The sequence below is a fragment of the Hyla sarda genome, unplaced genomic scaffold (genome assembly GCF_029499605.1).
Source record: "Hyla sarda isolate aHylSar1 unplaced genomic scaffold, aHylSar1.hap1 scaffold_1984, whole genome shotgun sequence".
Taxonomy (NCBI): domain Eukaryota; kingdom Metazoa; phylum Chordata; class Amphibia; order Anura; family Hylidae; genus Hyla; species Hyla sarda.
The window spans coordinates 5,508-24,638 of record NW_026608643.1 but is presented as its reverse complement, the minus strand read 5'-3'; the positions used below and the strand labels follow the sequence as shown (position 1 = coordinate 24,638).

The window sequence follows — 19,131 nt, the reverse complement described above, 5'->3', positions numbered from 1 at the left end:
AAAGTTGCAGGCCAAATATGTGTGACATTTCTGCGACTTTAGCTTCTAGAGCATTTTTACAACATTATACATAGGTGCTGAATACATAAAAAGCGACTGTTCAGCGACAGACAAGTCGCATCGGCTGAAAGTAGGCCAGAATGTCAGTCCATGTTGGAGCAGGTTTAGATACAGTCTAAAGTATAGATCTCAAAGTCTGTGCACAGAATTTAGCAAGGGCCTCGCACCTTCTGATGCATCAGGTAGGTGCACAATAGCATAGCCTAACCCTCTGTACTTTGGTCTATATTGATGCGGGACATAGACAGCCAGCTGATGACCAATCCATTAGTGCAATGGATGGCTGGAAGCATTTGTCTTTGCCTTTGCAATACCACAGAAGCAATGCATGGTCAATGTACAGCAATGACACACCTGTGTGAACAGCCAGGAGACCCCCCCCCCCCCCCCCATGTTATGTTACATAGTTACATAGTTAGTACGGTCAAAAAAAGACATATGTCCATCAAGTTCAACCAGGGAATTAAGGGGTAGGGGTGTGGCGCGATATTGGGGAAGGGATGAGATTTTATATTTCTTCATAAGCATTAATCTTATTTTGTCAATTAGGAACATTCAGCACCCACCCGCTATCAAGGCAGCTGCCTATCATGTCATGCCCTACCTGCACAGGTGTGCTGGCTACTCAAATGATCCAATTAAGGAGGCCATTTAGTCAGCAGCAGCAGAAGTCCTGTGCCTGGACGCTCCAACAGCGGCCAGACACAAGCAGAAGCAGCAGAAGCAGCAGCAGCAGCAGCAGCACCACCTTTTGTTTTTTGGCTGCAGCAGCAAGGCCCACAGGGCTGGCTAGCTGGCTAGCCAGCAAGCAGGTAGCAATGAAAGTAGGAATCTTTCTTTTTAACCCTGTAAGGGGGTGGTGCACTGTACCCGAAGATACTGCCATATCGGGTCAATGCATAGGGCGACGGAAGCAAGCTTCGAAATCGGCCCCCGTTCTCAAAAATCCATTTAATATATGGTCCCCAGATAGGGGACGTATCAGATATTAAACTGATAAGAACAGATACTACACTTGATCTTAGCCAAAAGGCCGAGAAGCGATAACCGTGAAAGGGGCGGGCCCAACAAGGTCCCCTTCATGGGCACTATCACTGCTTGCTGTCAGGGAGGCTGCCAGACAATTTTCCATGCACACTCTGGGCTGGGGGGCAGTCAACCACCAGTACACACAGCAGAACCTAAACCCATACCATTATTGCTAAGCAGCAAGACAGGGGCCCATTGCACTCCCACGGGGCCTTTTTAAATGCAATCCATAACCCGGATTTGCCAGGAACCCTTCTTACTCCTCCTACTTGCATGTGACACTGGGCTTAGGATCTGCATAGGAAACACACACACAAGCACACACCTACCTTTGTTGCCTGCAGATGCCTCCTTGGCTGTCCCCAAACGGTATCAAACCAACACCCACGGGAAGCTGTAAGCATAGAGGACATGCCTGCACCCCATTGGACTTACCTGTGTGGGTTAAATCCGGGTTATTTGACAACCTATGGCGGTGATGGTTCTGCTCAGGCAGAGCAGTGCTGATGCTCCTCATAAAGCTGTCGCTGCTGTGAAGGTTCTAGGTGACATCACAAATCCCTATGGTTACATACACAACAAAGCTGGGTTGTTGTTGTTTACACTCTGCAAGGCCTGTGGAAGTGAGTGACATCATAGCACTGTAGTTCTGAGGGTTCTAGATGGATGCAACAATCTCCTGTTGCTTCTATGAAGGCCATAATAGACGACATCACCAAACAGCTCCATAGTCACATACACAGCAAAGGAGAGATGTTGTTTACACCTAGTGATGTCAGTGGTATTGAGTGACATCACAGCACAGTGCTAAGGCTCCTGGGCCTGGACACAGCAGCGGCTGCAATATCTCAACGGAGAATACGTTTATATATATGTGTGTGTGTGCGCGTATATATATATATATATATATATATATATATATATATATATTTCTCCGCCGAAATCACTTTTAAACCCATTTCCACCTTTTTTTCCCTTCTCTTCCTCTTACTTTTTTTTCACGTTTTTTTACGTTTTTCTCCTTTTCGCCTCTTTTCTGGGCGTATTATTCTTCTTTTTCTTCTTTTTTTTCGTCTAATGCATACCCCATCAGTGCAGCAATGCTTATTCAATACCGCCAGCAGATGGAGACACTGGGGGATAATTTTCTAAGGATTTATACTGATTTTTCCTGTCTGAATTTGTCGCACAGAAAGTTGCAGGCCAAATATGTGTGACATTTCTGCGACTTTAGCTTCTAGAGCATTTTTACAACATTATACATAGGTGCTGAATACATAAAAAGCGACTGTTCAGCGACAGACAAGTCGCATCGGCTGAAAGTAGGCCAGAATGTCAGTCCATGTTGGAGCAGGTTTAGATACAGTCTAAAGTATAGATCTCAAAGTCTGTGCACAGAATTTAGCAAGGGCCTCGCACCTTCTGATGCATCAGGTAGGTGCACAATAGCATAGCCTAACCCTCTGTACTTTGGTCTATATTGATGCGGGACATAGACAGCCAGCTGATGACCAATCCATTAGTGCAATGGATGGCTGGAAGCATTTGTCTTTGCCTTTGCAATACCACAGAAGCAATGCATGGTCAATGTACAGCAATGACACACCTGTGTGAACAGCCAGGAGACCCCCCCCCCCCCCCATGTTATGTTACATAGTTACATAGTTAGTACGGTCAAAAAAAGACATATGTCCATCAAGTTCAACCAGGGAATTAAGGGGTAGGGGTGTGGCGCGATATTGGGGAAGGGATGAGATTTTATATTTCTTCATAAGCATTAATCTTATTTTGTCAATTAGGAACATTCAGCACCCACCCGCTATCAAGGCAGCTGCCTATCATGTCATGCCCTACCTGCACAGGTGTGCTGGCTACTCAAATAATCCAATTAAGGAGGCCATTTAGTCAGCAGCAGCAGAAGTCCTGTGCCTGGACGCTCCAACAGCGGCCAGACACAAGCAGAAGCAGAAGCAGCAGCAGCAGCACCACCTTTTGTTTTTTGGCTGCAGCAGCAAGGCCCACAGGGCTGGCTAGCTGGCTAGCCAGCAAGCAGGTAGCAATGAAAGTAGGAATCTTTCTTTTTAACCCTGTAAGGGGGTGGTGCACTGTACCCGAAGATACTGCCATATCGGGTCAATGCATAGGGCGACGGAAGCAAGCTTCGAAATCGGCCCCCGTTCTCAAAAATCCATTTAATATATGGTCCCCAGATAGGGGACGTATCAGATATGAAACTGATAAGAACAGATACTACACTTGATCTTAGCCAAAAGGCCGAGAAGCGATAACCGTGAAAGGGGCGGGCCCAACAAGGTCCCCTTCATGGGCACTATCACTGCTTGCTGTCAGGGAGGCTGCCAGACAATTTTCCATGCACACTCTGGGCTGGGGGGCAGTCAACCACCAGTACACACAGCAGAACCTAAACCCATACCATTATTGCTAAGCAGCAAGACAGGGGCCCATTGCACTCCCACGGGGCCTTTTTAAATGCAATCCATAACCCGGATTTGCCAGGAACCCTTCTTACTCCTCCTACTTGCATGTGACACTGGGCTTAGGATCTGCATAGGAAACACACACACAAGCACACACCTACCTTTGTTGCCTGCAGATGCCTCCTTGGCTGTCCCCAAACGGTATCAAACCAACACCCACGGGAAGCTGTAAGCATAGAGGACATGCCTGCACCCCATTGGACTTACCTGTGTGGGTTAAATCCGGGTTATTTGACAACCTATGGCGGTGATGGTTCTGCTCAGGCAGAGCAGTGCTGATGCTCCTCATAAAGCTGTCGCTGCTGTGAAGGTTCTAGGTGACATCACAAATCCCTATGGTTACATACACAACAAAGCTGGGTTGTTGTTGTTTACACTCTGCAAGGCCTGTGGAAGTGAGTGACATCATAGCACTGTAGTTCTGAGGGTTCTAGATGGATGCAACAATCTCCTGTTGCTTCTATGAAGGCCATAATAGACGACATCACCAAACAGCTCCATAGTCACATACACAGCAAAGGAGAGATGTTGTTTACACCTAGTGATGTCAGTGGTATTGAGTGACATCACAGCACAGTGCTAAGGCTCCTGGGCCTGGACACAGCAGCGGCTGCAATATCTCAACGGAGAATACGTTTATATATATGTGTGTGTGTGCGCGTATATATATATATATATATATATATATATATATATATATATATATTTCTCCGCCGAAATCACTTTTAAACCCATTTCCACCTTTTTTTCCCTTCTCTTCCTCTTACTTTTTTTTCACGTTTTTTTACGTTTTTCTCCTTTTCGCCTCTTTTCTGGGCGTATTATTCTTCTTTTTCTTCTTTTTTTTCGTCTAATGCATACCCCATCAGTGCAGCAATGCTTATTCAATACCGCCAGCAGATGGAGACACTGGGGGATAATTTTCTAAGGATTTATACTGATTTTTCCTGTCTGAATTTGTCGCACAGAAAGTTGCAGGCCAAATATGTGTGACATTTCTGCGACTTTAGCTTCTAGAGCATTTTTACAACATTATACATAGGTGCTGAATACATAAAAAGCGACTGTTCAGCGACAGACAAGTCGCATCGGCTGAAAGTAGGCCAGAATGTCAGTCCATGTTGGAGCAGGTTTAGATACAGTCTAAAGTATAGATCTCAAAGTCTGTGCACAGAATTTAGCAAGGGCCTCGCACCTTCTGATGCATCAGGTAGGTGCACAATAGCATAGCCTAACCCTCTGTACTTTGGTCTATATTGATGCGGGACATAGACAGCCAGCTGATGACCAATCCATTAGTGCAATGGATGGCTGGAAGCATTTGTCTTTGCCTTTGCAATACCACAGAAGCAATGCATGGTCAATGTACAGCAATGACACACCTGTGTGAACAGCCAGGAGACCCCCCCCCCCCCCCCATGTTATGTTACATAGTTACATAGTTAGTACGGTCGAAAAAAGACATATGTCCATCAAGTTCAACCAGGGAATTAAGGGGTAGGGGTGTGGCGCGATATTGGGGAAGGGATGAGATTTTATATTTCTTCATAAGCATTAATCTTATTTTGTCAATTAGGAACATTCAGCACCCACCCGCTATCAAGGCAGCTGCCTATCATGTCATGCCCTACCTGCACAGGTGTGCTGGCTACTCAAATGATCCAATTAAGGAGGCCATTTAGTCAGCAGCAGCAGAAGTCCTGTGCCTGGACGCTCCAACAGCGGCCAGACACAAGCAGAAGCAGCAGAAGCAGCAGCAGCAGCACCACCTTTTGTTTTTTGGCTGCAGCAGCAAGGCCCACAGGGCTGGCTAGCTGGCTAGCCAGCAAGCAGGTAGCAATGAAAGTAGGAATCTTTCTTTTTAACCCTGTAAGGGGGTGGTGCACTGTACCCGAAGATACTGCCATATCGGGTCAATGCATAGGGCGACGGAAGCAAGCTTCGAAATCGGCCCCCGTTCTCAAAAATCCATTTAATATATGGTCCCCAGATAGGGGACGTATCAGATATTAAACTGATAAGAACAGATACTACACTTGATCTTAGCCAAAAGGCCGAGAAGCGATAACCGTGAAAGGGGCGGGCCCAACAAGGTCCCCTTCATGGGCACTATCACTGCTTGCTGTCAGGGAGGCTGCCAGACAATTTTCCATGCACACTCTGGGCTGGGGGGCAGTCAACCACCAGTACACACAGCAGAACCTAAACCCATACCATTATTGCTAAGCAGCAAGACAGGGGCCCATTGCACTCCCACGGGGCCTTTTTAAATGCAATCCATAACCCGGATTTGCCAGGAACCCTTCTTACTCCTCCTACTTGCATGTGACACTGGGCTTAGGATCTGCATAGGAAACACACACACAAGCACACACCTACCTTTGTTGCCTGCAGATGCCTCCTTGGCTGTCCCCAAACGGTATCAAACCAACACCCACGGGAAGCTGTAAGCATAGAGGACATGCCTGCACCCCATTGGACTTACCTGTGTGGGTTAAATCCGGGTTATTTGACAACCTATGGCGGTGATGGTTCTGCTCAGGCAGAGCAGTGCTGATGCTCCTCATAAAGCTGTCGCTGCTGTGAAGGTTCTAGGTGACATCACAAATCCCTATGGTTACATACACAACAAAGCTGGGTTGTTGTTGTTTACACTCTGCAAGGCCTGTGGAAGTGAGTGACATCATAGCACTGTAGTTCTGAGGGTTCTAGATGGATGCAACAATCTCCTGTTGCTTCTATGAAGGCCATAATAGACGACATCACCAAACAGCTCCATAGTCACATACACAGCAAAGGAGAGATGTTGTTTACACCTAGTGATGTCAGTGGTATTGAGTGACATCACAGCACAGTGCTAAGGCTCCTGGGCCTGGACACAGCAGCGGCTGCAATATCTCAACGGAGAATACGTTTATATATATGTGTGTGTGTGCGCGTATATATATATATATATATATATATATATATATATATATATATATATATTTCTCCGCCGAAATCACTTTTAAACCCATTTCCACCTTTTTTTCCCTTCTCTTCCTCTTACTTTTTTTTCACGTTTTTTTACGTTTTTCTCCTTTTCGCCTCTTTTCTGGGCGTATTATTCTTCTTTTTCTTCTTTTTTTTCGTCTAATGCATACCCCATCAGTGCAGCAATGCTTATTCAATACCGCCAGCAGATGGAGACACTGGGGGATAATTTTCTAAGGATTTATACTGATTTTTCCTGTCTGAATTTGTCGCACAGAAAGTTGCAGGCCAAATATGTGTGACATTTCTGCGACTTTAGCTTCTAGAGCATTTTTACAACATTATACATAGGTGCTGAATACATAAAAAGCGACTGTTCAGCGACAGACAAGTCGCATCGGCTGAAAGTAGGCCAGAATGTCAGTCCATGTTGGAGCAGGTTTAGATACAGTCTAAAGTATAGATCTCAAAGTCTGTGCACAGAATTTAGCAAGGGCCTCGCACCTTCTGATGCATCAGGTAGGTGCACAATAGCATAGCCTAACCCTCTGTACTTTGGTCTATATTGATGCGGGACATAGACAGCCAGCTGATGACCAATCCATTAGTGCAATGGATGGCTGGAAGCATTTGTCTTTGCCTTTGCAATACCACAGAAGCAATGCATGGTCAATGTACAGCAATGACACACCTGTGTGAACAGCCAGGAGACCCCCCCCCCCCCCCCATGTTATGTTACATAGTTACATAGTTAGTACGGTCGAAAAAAGACATATGTCCATCAAGTTCAACCAGGGAATTAAGGGGTAGGGGTGTGGCGCGATATTGGGGAAGGGATGAGATTTTATATTTCTTCATAAGCATTAATCTTATTTTGTCAATTAGGAACATTCAGCACCCACCCGCTATCAAGGCAGCTGCCTATCATGTCATGCCCTACCTGCACAGGTGTGCTGGCTACTCAAATGATCCAATTAAGGAGGCCATTTAGTCAGCAGCAGCAGAAGTCCTGTGCCTGGACGCTCCAACAGCGGCCAGACACAAGCAGAAGCAGCAGAAGCAGCAGCAGCAGCACCACCTTTTGTTTTTTGGCTGCAGCAGCAAGGCCCCCAGGGCTGGCTAGCTGGCTAGCCAGCAAGCAGGTAGCAATGAAAGTAGGAATCTTTCTTTTTAACCCTGTAAGGGGGTGGTGCACTGTACCCGAAGATACTGCCATATCGGGTCAATGCATAGGGCGACGGAAGCAAGCTTCGAAATCGGCCCCCGTTCTCAAAAATCCATTTAATATATGGTCCCCAGATAGGGGACGTATCAGATATTAAACTGATAAGAACAGATTTTTTTTTTTTTTTTTTTTTTTTATATCTAAAGCCGAGGAACGTGCTTTCGATTCACCCAAAGTGCAAGAAAAAGTGCAAACGTGTTACACTAAAAAAAACGTGCACAAAGGATGCGGTCTATCGCAAGCCCTTCTCCGATAGGAGAGAGGCCCCCCAACAAACCTTACCCTTCGCCTCCGGACCAAAAGGTACCTGCGAGGTTCCAGGTTCGATGTCCCTTTTCGCCGAAGCTACTAGGGGACCACAAATGCTCCCGGCATCCCCCTTGGCGTTAGCCAAGGTATCTGCCCGCAGAGCCGATTACGGTAGGTACCCTGCCAAAGCAGGAGTACCCGGGGTGTTTGCAGGGAGGTGCGGAACCTAATGGCCACACACACCTCCCCTAGACCGCCAGGAGGGACACCCAGAAGGGCTACCGCATCCTGACAAATCCTGTGAACACACAACACGCAAAAAGTGACACAGTGAGACAAAAAATAAATAAATAAGTGAATGTGTGCAGATATACTGCCCGGACATCCGGCCGGATCTATAAAAATTTCTCTGATCCTAGCCAGAAGGCCGGGAACCAAGAGGTGAGTGCCACAAGGTGAAGAGATTATGGTGCCCGTGCTTCAACTCAGTGAGCCTATTCTCCCAGTGAGTTTCGGCACCTCGGGGTCACCACTCCCCGAGGCACAAAAGTACCTCGGCTCTAGACCCTCTCAGCCTCATGGCGAGACCCGGAGGGAACAGGTCACATCGGGGCAGCCGTCGAGCTGATTCCTCAGAACCAGCCCCGGAAAGCCCTGGTACACCTGCATCCTCCATGCAGCACCCATCCCCACCAGCATGAAAACTGATAAGAACAGATACTACACTTGATCTTAGCCAAAAGGCCGAGAAGCGATAACCGTGAAAGGGGCGGGCCCAACAAGGTCCCCTTCATGGGCACTATCACTGCTTGCTGTCAGGGAGGCTGCCAGACAATTTTCCATGCACACTCTGGGCTGGGGGGCAGTCAACCACCAGTACACACAGCAGAACCTAAACCCATACCATTATTGCTAAGCAGCAAGACAGGGGCCCATTGCACTCCCACGGGGCCTTTTTAAATGCAATCCATAACCCGGATTTGCCAGGAACCCTTCTTACTCCTCCTACTTGCATGTGACACTGGGCTTAGGATCTGCATAGGAAACACACACACAAGCACACACCTACCTTTGTTGCCTGCAGATGCCTCCTTGGCTGTCCCCAAACGGTATCAAACCAACACCCACGGGAAGCTGTAAGCATAGAGGACATGCCTGCACCCCATTGGACTTACCTGTGTGGGTTAAATCCGGGTTATTTGACAACCTATGGCGGTGATGGTTCTGCTCAGGCAGAGCAGTGCTGATGCTCCTCATAAAGCTGTCGCTGCTGTGAAGGTTCTAGGTGACATCACAAATCCCTATGGTTACATACACAACAAAGCTGGGTTGTTGTTGTTTACACTCTGCAAGGCCTGTGGAAGTGAGTGACATCATAGCACTGTAGTTCTGAGGGTTCAAGATGGATGCAACAATCTCCTGTTGCTTCTATGAAGGCCGTAATAGACGACATCACCAAACAGCTCCATAGTCACATACACAGCAAAGGAGAGATGTTGTTTACACCTAGTGATGTCAGTGGTATTGAGTGACATCACAGCACAGTGCTAAGGCTCCTGGGCCTGGACACAGCAGCGGCTGAAATATCTCAACGGAGAATACGTTTATATCTATGTGTGTGTGTGCGCATATATATATATATATATATATATATATATATATATATATATATATTTCTCCGCCGAAATCACTTTTAAACCCATTTCCACCTTTTTTTCCCTTCTCTTCCTCTTACTTTTTTTTCACGTTTTTTTACGTTTTTCTCCTTTTCGCCTCTTTTCTGGGCGTATTATTCTTCTTTTTCTTCTTTTTTTTCGTCTAATGCATACCCCATCAGTGCAGCAATGCTTATTCAATACCGCCAGCAGATGGAGACACTGGGGGATAATTTTCTAAGGATTTATACTGATTTTTCCTGTCTGAATTTGTCGCACAGAAAGTTGCAGGCCAAATATGTGTGACATTTCTGCGACTTTAGCTTCTAGAGCATTTTTACAACATTATACATAGGTGCTGAATACATAAAAAGCGACTGTTCAGCGACAGACAAGTCGCATCGGCTGAAAGTAGGCCAGAATGTCAGTCCATGTTGGAGCAGGTTTAGATACAGTCTAAAGTATAGATCTCAAAGTCTGTGCACAGAATTTAGCAAGGGCCTCGCACCTTCTGATGCATCAGGTAGGTGCACAATAGCATAGCCTAACCCTCTGTACTTTGGTCTATATTGATGCGGGACATAGACAGCCAGCTGATGACCAATCCATTAGTGCAATGGATGGCTGGAAGCATTTGTCTTTGCCTTTGCAATACCACAGAAGCAATGCATGGTCAATGTACAGCAATGACACACCTGTGTGAACAGCCAGGAGACCCCCCCCCATGTTATGTTACATAGTTACATAGTTAGTACGGTCGAAAAAAGACATATGTCCATCACGTTCAACCAGGGAATTAAGGGGTAGGGGTGTGGCGCGATATTGGGGAAGGGATGAGATTTTATATTTCTTCATAAGCATTAATCTTATTTTGTCAATTAGGAACATTCAGCACCCACCCGCTATCAAGGCAGCTGCCTATCATGTCATGCCCTACCTGCACAGGTGTGCTGGCTACTCAAATGATCCAATTAAGGAGGCCATTTAGTCAGCAGCAGCAGAAGTCCTGTGCCTGGACGCTCCAACAGGGGCCAGACACAAGCAGAAGCAGAAGCAGCAGAAGCAGCAGCAGCACCACCTTTTGTTTTTTGGCTGCAGCAGCAGCAAGGCCCACAGGGCTGGCTAGCTGGCTAGCCAGCAAGCAGGTAGCAATGAAAGTAGGAATCTTTCTTTTTAACCCTGTAAGGGGGTGGTGCACTGTACCCGAAGATACTGCCATATCGGGTCAATGCATAGGGCGACGGAAGCAAGCTTCGAAATCGGCCCCCGTTCTCAAAAATCCATTTAATATATGGTCCCCAGATAGGGGACGTATCAGATATTAAACTGATAAGAACAGATTTTTTTTTTTTTTTTTTTTTTATTTTTTTTTTATTGAAAAGGAAATATACAATACATAACCAAGTAAATCATTCAAAAAATTACATATTCATCTGAAAACACATGAATAACACATATTTGACATATACAATATATACAGGAAGCATGTCTTTACATGTACATATAACAAAAAGCTTTCCCTTCATGACTTTCCCTCAGAAAAAATAAATTGCAGCGGATTCTGTCCCTCCAACTGTCCCTTCATATCAGGATATAATCTGTAAGAAAAGAAAAAGAAAGACAAATAAGAATACACTCATAACCAGTGCTTCCATTTTTTGTGTTTCCAGATCCCCTCTGCATCATCAGAACCATAGTTTTTCCTATCACATAATACGTAAAGGTAAATTTTACCACGGATCATGCCCAGACACTCCTTCACACTTACTTCAGTTTGATTGAAAATCCTAATATTCCTTACATCCCACAGAACCTCTTTTACACAATTTACTATGAACCATAACACTCTTGCCTTCTCTCTCTCCACTGCACACAAACCAAACATCATCATATTAAAGGATAAGATTTCAATTCCAGTAACATTTTTAATTAGACCAGACATTCTTCTCCACACAGACTTCGCATAACCACACTCCCAAAACACATGTACATAATTCTCACATCCACCGCAACCATCCCTGGGACACACTTCACTGTCTACCAATCTCCTTCTCCTCTGAAATTCCCTTGTTGGCAGACACCCATGAGCTAACATCCAAGACAAGTCCTTTTGTTTATTTGTCAGTTCCTTGTGACTGACATTTTTCCACACTACCTTACAATCCTTCTCAGACAGACCTCCCACACATTCCACTGTTTCTCTCTGCTCCAACACTTTCATCACCTTCTTACTATCATTCCATTCAGTCACACATTCCAGATTATTTTTCCTGACACACCGCCCTATTCTCTGATAGAACCAAGGAACCTCAAAACTTACAGGTACCCTTAAGTCCCTTTCCATTAGCTTATATTTCAACAACACATTACCAGCCAAATACCTTACCATGCACCCAAACACACATTCCTTCTTACTTACAGCGAGACAAAAACTGACATACTTCACAGCCAGGAACACTTCCACATTCATCATTCCTTTCCCACCATGCATTCTGCTTTTCACCACCTTCCCACGACTCAATTTCTCCATCCTTGAATTCCATAAGAAAACAAAGATCTGCCTGATAATTCTTGCCAGACACCTATCCGGTGGAGGAAACACATAATTAACATAAAGCAAAATAGGAATTATAACAGCTTTAATAACCAGAATCCTTCCCTCAATCGATAAAGTCCTTAAAGACCAGAAGTTTATTTTATTCCCCACCCTCCCCAAAACCCTCTCCCAACTTTCTTTCCCATACAAATCATTATCAAACACCACCCCAAGCACTTCCACACCACCCTCTCTCACAGGCCACTCGCACAACCCACTCTCTCCCCACCCCTCAAAAAATTTACAACCACTCTTCCCAACATTAAGCTTAAACCCACTCATTAAACAGAAACACTCAATCAATAACTTAGCACGCCTTACCCCTGCCATTGACTTACATACAACAGTAACATCATCCATGTAACCAATCACTCGCATATCCTTCCCATGACTACCAGGTATTTCTATACCCCGCATCACCTTATCTCTCCTAATCATCCCCAACAAAGGCTCAATCATACAAATAAAAAGAATTGGCGACAGGGGACACCCCTGCCGCACTCCAGATTTTATACTCACCTCCCTACTCAGAAAACCATTGACCTGAATCTTACTATAAATGTCCCTATACAAACATTCAATCCACTTCACCATTCTGTCCGGCACATTCATCCTCCTCAAAACCCTAAACAATAAATCATGCACCACCCTATCATACGCTTTTTCAAAATCCACCGTAACAACAGCCACACCTTGCTTCCTAGTTTTACAGTCCCACAATACATCCCTCAGACCTAACAGACATTCAGAAATCCTACGGTCAGGCACTGCACACATTTGCTCCTCACCTACCATACAATCAATCACATCCTTTAACCTATTCGCAATAACTTTAGCAATAATTTTGTAATCACAATTCAAGAGCGCTATAGGCCTCCAATTTTTAAGATCCCTCTTATCCCCTTTTTTAAACAATAACACAGTCACACTCTCACTCATACTTTTAGATAACTTCCCTCTCCTAAGTACTTCCTTACACACCTCCCATACATAATCCCCTAACATATCCCAAAACACAAGATAAAATTCCACAGGCAATCCATCACTCCCTGCCACCTTTCCTTTCTTCATCCCATTCACAGCATCCTCCACCTCACTCTTCCTCACATCCTCTTCCATAAAGAACCCATCAATTTCATCCAAACGCTTATCCACATATCCCAAACATTCCTCCTCTAGAGTCACGTCCCGCTCCTTCTCCGTGAATAAATCAGAATAAAACTTCCACACTTCCTCTAACACCTCATCCTTACCAAAGACCTCTACCCCATCATTCTTAAAAACACTCATCATCTCAGTTTTTTTACTGAATGCCTTTTTAAAGAAAAATTTGCTACATTTCTCATCCTTCTCTTTCACTTCAACCCTAGCCTGTGCAATAATCTTCCTTCCATTCCTCTCCAGACACTCATTCACACTTCCACGAGCTTCCTCAATCTCCTTCTCAACACTCATCCCCAAACGCCTCAATTCATACAAATACTCTAACCTTCTTTGCCATCTCTCATACTCTTCTCTATCTTTCCTCCCTTTCTCACACCCTTTTTTAATAAAAAACCTTTTAGTCTCTAACTTCACCCACTCCCACCACTCAACCACACTATAAAATGCATCCTTCCTCAACACCCATCCATCAAAACGCTCCCTATATTCTTGTAATACACATTCATTATCCAATAAAGACACATTCAACTTCCAAACACCCTTTCCATACTCACTTAGACCACCACCTTTTACCACACACTCAATCCAGGCATGATCCGTGAACGGTAACCTCCTCCGTCTGAAATTAGAAACAGACATTAGTTTTGAGACAAAAATGAAATCAATACGCGAACTTGTATTGTTAGAAAAATATGTATAACCGATAGTACCATCATTATGGGCAACAAAGGAATCCTTTAACCCAAATAAATTTACAATCTCTTTAAGCTGCTTACTAGTACTGTCTAAACCAGACCCACCACCCACTGTAGTACTACTCCTATCCCCCTCTGTTATTATACAATTGAAATCCCCTATAAGGAACACATCATCCCTCCCACTCAAAAAGAAATATAATTTCTCAAACACCTCCCCTCTTTCCTTCCTCCCAGTTGGAGCATAAACATTAATTACTTTATATGTGAAACCCCTGAAAATAAAATGCACTAATAATACCCTACCCGGAACAATATGGACAACTTTTTTAACAACAAACTCATTACTTTTGAACAAAATCCCCACCCCCGAATTACGTTCCATTGAACCAGACCATACCGATTGCCCATAAGGCCAGGAGATATTTGGCTCCCCATCCAAGCAGCACTCCTGGAGACCTAAAACATCAAAAGAATATCCAGAAAGTAAATCAAAAATGGCGGATCTCCTTTCTAAAGATCTAATACTGCGGACATTTAGAGAACCAATTGTTAAACTCATTCAAACATTTGAAGGAAAAAAAGGAAATACAAAATCAAGCATTATCAAAAGGAGGCCTAGCCTTTCCCCGACCTCTACCCTTATTTTTTGCCTCCCCTTCCTTAAACTTAAGAGTCTTTGTCAATTTTTTGACCTGACATTCCTCCAAATAACCTGTGCCCAGGGAGGATAAAGAGGAGTCAGAATCAATCTGACATGACGACCCTCCACCTGCCTCCTCCCTTCCCGGGCTAGGAAAGTCCTCAATCCTTTGACTCTGAGGAGTCGGACAGTCATCCTCCGATTCTTCCACCGGCATCTTTCTCTTCAAGGATTCTTTGTCCACAGTCATCTCCTCTGGGGGATCAGAGGCCTCCGAAACAGATGCCTCCGAAACAGACTCCGCCTTCTCCCCCTCTGCCACCAAAGCATCCGGAACAGACCTAGAAATGGAAGGAAAAACAGGGGCAGACTCTGCTTCACTGGTCAGCACGCTAACCTCTGCATCGCCTGCCCTGGCAGCATTGGAGTCCTCAGGAACTGTCCCACCTCGAAGAGCCATTGCATATGATCGGGGTGCCCCGGACTGGTAAGTGGGGCAACTCCTAGCCAGGTGATCCGAAGAACCACAGAAATGACACTTGCGTTTCTCGGGACAGTCTGCAGTGCGGTGATCAGGCTTGTGGCAGTTCCTGCAAACTTGCCCGGTTGTACAGTTCTCTCTGGTATGACCAAAGCAAAAACAGTCCCGGCAAAAACTTGGCATCCCCGGGTAGTGCAGAAACCCCCTGTTGTTCCCTATCGCAAAGTTCTGCGGGGGGTGACAAAAACCTTCAGCACCACCCTCGGGGGCAGGCCTAAACTCCACCCAAAAACGTCTCATGCCTGTGAAAGTCCCCAGGATGTTATTTTTCCTCTCCGCACCAGAAACAGACACACAATACCTTCTTAGAAAGGTCTGGATCTCCTCATCCCGCACAAAAGGGTTGTACATATGCACTACCACTGGAATTTTCTTAGGCCGAGCCTCGCAGGAAATGAATCGGATCCCTTGTAGGTCAGGGTGAGAAGCATTCTCCTTACTCCGGTAGAGACAGGTACGGAGATCATCCAGGTTGTAGAAGGTCACGTCAAAGAATCCTTGGCTGGGAAAGACCTGGACACAGAAGATGGAAGCATGCGGCATCCTCAGCACTCCCTCCACGACCTTCTGCTGGACATGCAAAATCCCGTAGGCACTCCTCTTTTCCTCCTCGATAAACAGCCGTACTGTATTAGGAGCGTTCGGCGCATTAGCCATCCTCTCCGGCAGACCCGTCCTCCGATGATCACCTTCCCGTTATCCTGGGACTAAGCCCTCTCCCCAATAGCAGCAGGTGGGTGAAGCCCAGGCAATAAACCTGGGCGATCCCACAAGGCCGAGGAGAGGGGTACCCGAATACCTTAGGGCAAGACACTTGATCTTAGCCAAAAGGCCGAGAAGCGATAACCGTGAAAGGGGCGGGCCCAACAAGGTCCCCTTCATGGGCACTATCACTGCTTGCTGTCAGGGAGGCTGCCAGACAATTTTCCATGCACACTCTGGGCTGGGGGGCAGTCAACCACCAGTACACACAGCAGAACCTAAACCCATACCATTATTGCTAAGCAGCAAGACAGGGGCCCATTGCACTCCCACGGGGCCTTTTTAAATGCAATCCATAACCCGGATTTGCCAGGAACCCTTCTTACTCCTCCTACTTGCATGTGACACTGGGCTTAGGATCTGCATAGGAAACACACACACAAGCACACACCTACCTTTGTTGCCTGCAGATGCCTCCTTGGCTGTCCCCAAACGGTATCAAACCAACACCCACGGGAAGCTGTAAGCATAGAGGACATGCCTGCACCCCATTGGACTTACCTGTGTGGGTTAAATCCGGGTTATTTGACAACCAATGGCGGTGATGGTTCTGCTCAGGCAGAGCAGTGCTGATGCTCCTCATAAAGCTGTCGCTGCTGTGAAGGTTCTAGGTGACATCACAAATCCCTATGGTTACATACACAACAAAGCTGGGTTGTTGTTGTTTACACTCTGCAAGGCCTGTGGAAGTGAGTGACATCATAGCACTGTAGTTCTGAGGGTTCAAGATGGATGCAACAATCTCCTGTTGCTTCTATGAAGGCCGTAATAGACGACATCACCAAACAGCTCCATAGTCACATACACAGCAAAGGAGAGATGTTGTTTACACCTAGTGATGTCAGTGGTATTGAGTGACATCACAGCACAGTGCTAAGGCTCCTGGGCCTGGACACAGCAGCGGCTGCAATATCTCAACGGAGAATACGTTTATATCTATGTGTGTGTGTGCGCATATATATATATATATATATATATATATATATATTTCTCCGCCGAAATCACTTTTAAACCCATTTCCACCTTTTTTTCCCTTCTCTTCCTCTTACTTTTTTTTCACGTTTTTTTACGTTTTTCTCCTTTTCGCCTCTTTTCTGGGCGTATTATTCTTCTTTTTCTTCTTTTTTTTCGTCTAATGCATACCCCATCAGTGCAGCAATGCTTATTCAATACCGCCAGCAGATGGAGACACTGGGGGATAATTTTCTAAGGATTTATACTGATTTTTCCTGTCTGAATTTGTCGCACAGAAAGTTGCAGGCCAAATATGTGTGACATTTCTGCGACTTTAGCTTCTAGAGCATTTTTACAACATTATACATAGGTGCTGAATACATAAAAAGCGACTGTTCAGCGACAGACAAGTCGCATCGGCTGAAAGTAGGCCAGAATGTCAGTCCATGTTGGAGCAGGTTTAGATACAGTCTAAAGCATAGATCTCAAAGTCTGTGCACAGAATTTAGCAAGGGCCTCGCACCTTCTGATGCATCAGGTAGGTGCACAATAGCATAGCCTAACCCTCTGTACTTTGGTCTATATTGATGCGGGACATAGACAGCCAGCTGATGACCAATCCATTAGTGCAATGGATGGCTGGAAGCATTTGTCTTTGCCTTTGCAATACCACAGAAGCAATGCATGGTCAATGTACAGCAATGACACACCTGTGTGAACAGCCAGGAGACCCCCCCCCCCCCCCATGTTATGTTACATAGTTACATAGTTAGTACGGTCGAAAAAAGACATATGTCCATCAAGTTCAACCAGGGAATTAAGGGGTAGGGGTGTGGCGCGATATTGGGGAAGGGATGAGATTTTATATTTCTTCATAAGCATTAATCTTATTTTGTCAATTAGGAACATTCAGCACCCACCCGCTATCAAGGCAGCTGCCTATCATGTCATGCCCTACCTGCACAGGTGTGCTGGCTACTCAAATGATCCAATTAAGGAGGCCATTTAGTCAGCAGCAGCAGAAGTCCTGTGCCTGGACGCTCCAACAGGGGCCAGACACAAGCAGAAGCAGAAGCAGCAGAAGCAGCACCACCTTTTGTTTTTTGGCTGCAGCAGCAGCAAGGCCCACAGGGCTGGCTAGCTGGCTAGCCAGCAAGCAGGTAGCAATGAAAGTAGGAATCTTTCTTTTTAACCCTGTAAGGGGGTGGTGCACTGTACCCGAAGATACTGCCATATCGGGTCAATGCATAGGGCGACGGAAGCAAGCTTCGAAATCGGCCCCCGTTCTCAAAAATCCATTTAATATATGGTCCCCAGATAGGGGACGTATCAGATATTAAACTGATAAGAACAGATTTTTTTTTTTTTTTTTTTAAACCTTCAGGTTTGGACATTAAAACATCAAAATCCAACTCCATACTTCGTCACTTAGACTTTCTGAAGTAAAGTCCAACTCATCATTAGGTCTTTCTTTTTATTTTCAATTTCAAACAAACATAAATACCATCACCAATTACAAACTTACAAGATATCTCCATTTCAAAAACTTCCATATCCCCTCAGCATCCTTATCCCCCAAATTCTTCCTATCACACAAATAAACAACATATAACCTATCTAGAATCATCTTAATACAACCCTCCACCGACACGTTATTTCTTTTGAATACACATAAATTCCTAACATCCCAAAGTACTTCTTTAATAATGGCAAGCAACACAAAAAAAACCCTTTCCTTATCTCTCCCTACCATACTAAGTCCAAACATAACCACATCATACGACATATACCTTATACCAGTCAATTCTTTAAACAGCAAACTCACCCCTTTCCACACACCTTGCGCCATTTCACAATTCCAAAATACATGCATCACACTCTCAATCCCATCACACCCATCTCTTGGACACCTCTCATACCTTCCAATCCCTCTATTTCTTTGAAATTCTCTTACCGGTAACGCACCATGCAAACTCTGCCATACTATCTCACGTTGTCTATTTGTTACTCCAACAGTCATTATACTCTTCCACACTCTCCCCACATCTACAGCTCTCACCATATTAATTGAACATTCAACTTCCTCT

General features: G+C 45.2%; 5 non-coding genes and 2 pseudogenes across 5 annotated transcripts; all 7 read right to left on the bottom strand.

The window, feature by feature from the left end:
- Window positions 1-914: 914 nt before the first annotated feature.
- On the bottom strand, window positions 915-1,105 carry LOC130317291 (U2 spliceosomal RNA). The gene has a single exon (XR_008864440.1). It is a non-coding gene; the product is annotated as a U2 spliceosomal RNA (small nuclear RNA).
- Window positions 1,106-3,184: 2,079 nt separating this feature from the next.
- Window positions 3,185-3,375, bottom strand: LOC130317282 (U2 spliceosomal RNA). The gene has a single exon (XR_008864436.1). It is a non-coding gene; the product is annotated as a U2 spliceosomal RNA (small nuclear RNA).
- Window positions 3,376-5,462: 2,087 nt separating this feature from the next.
- LOC130317281 (U2 spliceosomal RNA) lies at window positions 5,463-5,653 on the bottom strand. The gene has a single exon (XR_008864435.1). It is a non-coding gene; the product is annotated as a U2 spliceosomal RNA (small nuclear RNA).
- A 2,091-nt stretch (window positions 5,654-7,744) lies between these two features.
- On the bottom strand, window positions 7,745-7,936 carry LOC130317286 (U2 spliceosomal RNA). The gene has a single exon (XR_008864439.1). It is a non-coding gene; the product is annotated as a U2 spliceosomal RNA (small nuclear RNA).
- A 694-nt stretch (window positions 7,937-8,630) lies between these two features.
- LOC130317290 (U2 spliceosomal RNA) lies at window positions 8,631-8,790 on the bottom strand (annotated as a pseudogene).
- Window positions 8,791-10,876: 2,086 nt separating this feature from the next.
- Window positions 10,877-11,075, bottom strand: LOC130317284 (U2 spliceosomal RNA). The gene has a single exon (XR_008864438.1). It is a non-coding gene; the product is annotated as a U2 spliceosomal RNA (small nuclear RNA).
- A 7,171-nt stretch (window positions 11,076-18,246) lies between these two features.
- Window positions 18,247-18,425, bottom strand: LOC130317288 (U2 spliceosomal RNA; annotated as a pseudogene).
- Between the last annotated feature and the right edge of the window lie 706 nt (window positions 18,426-19,131).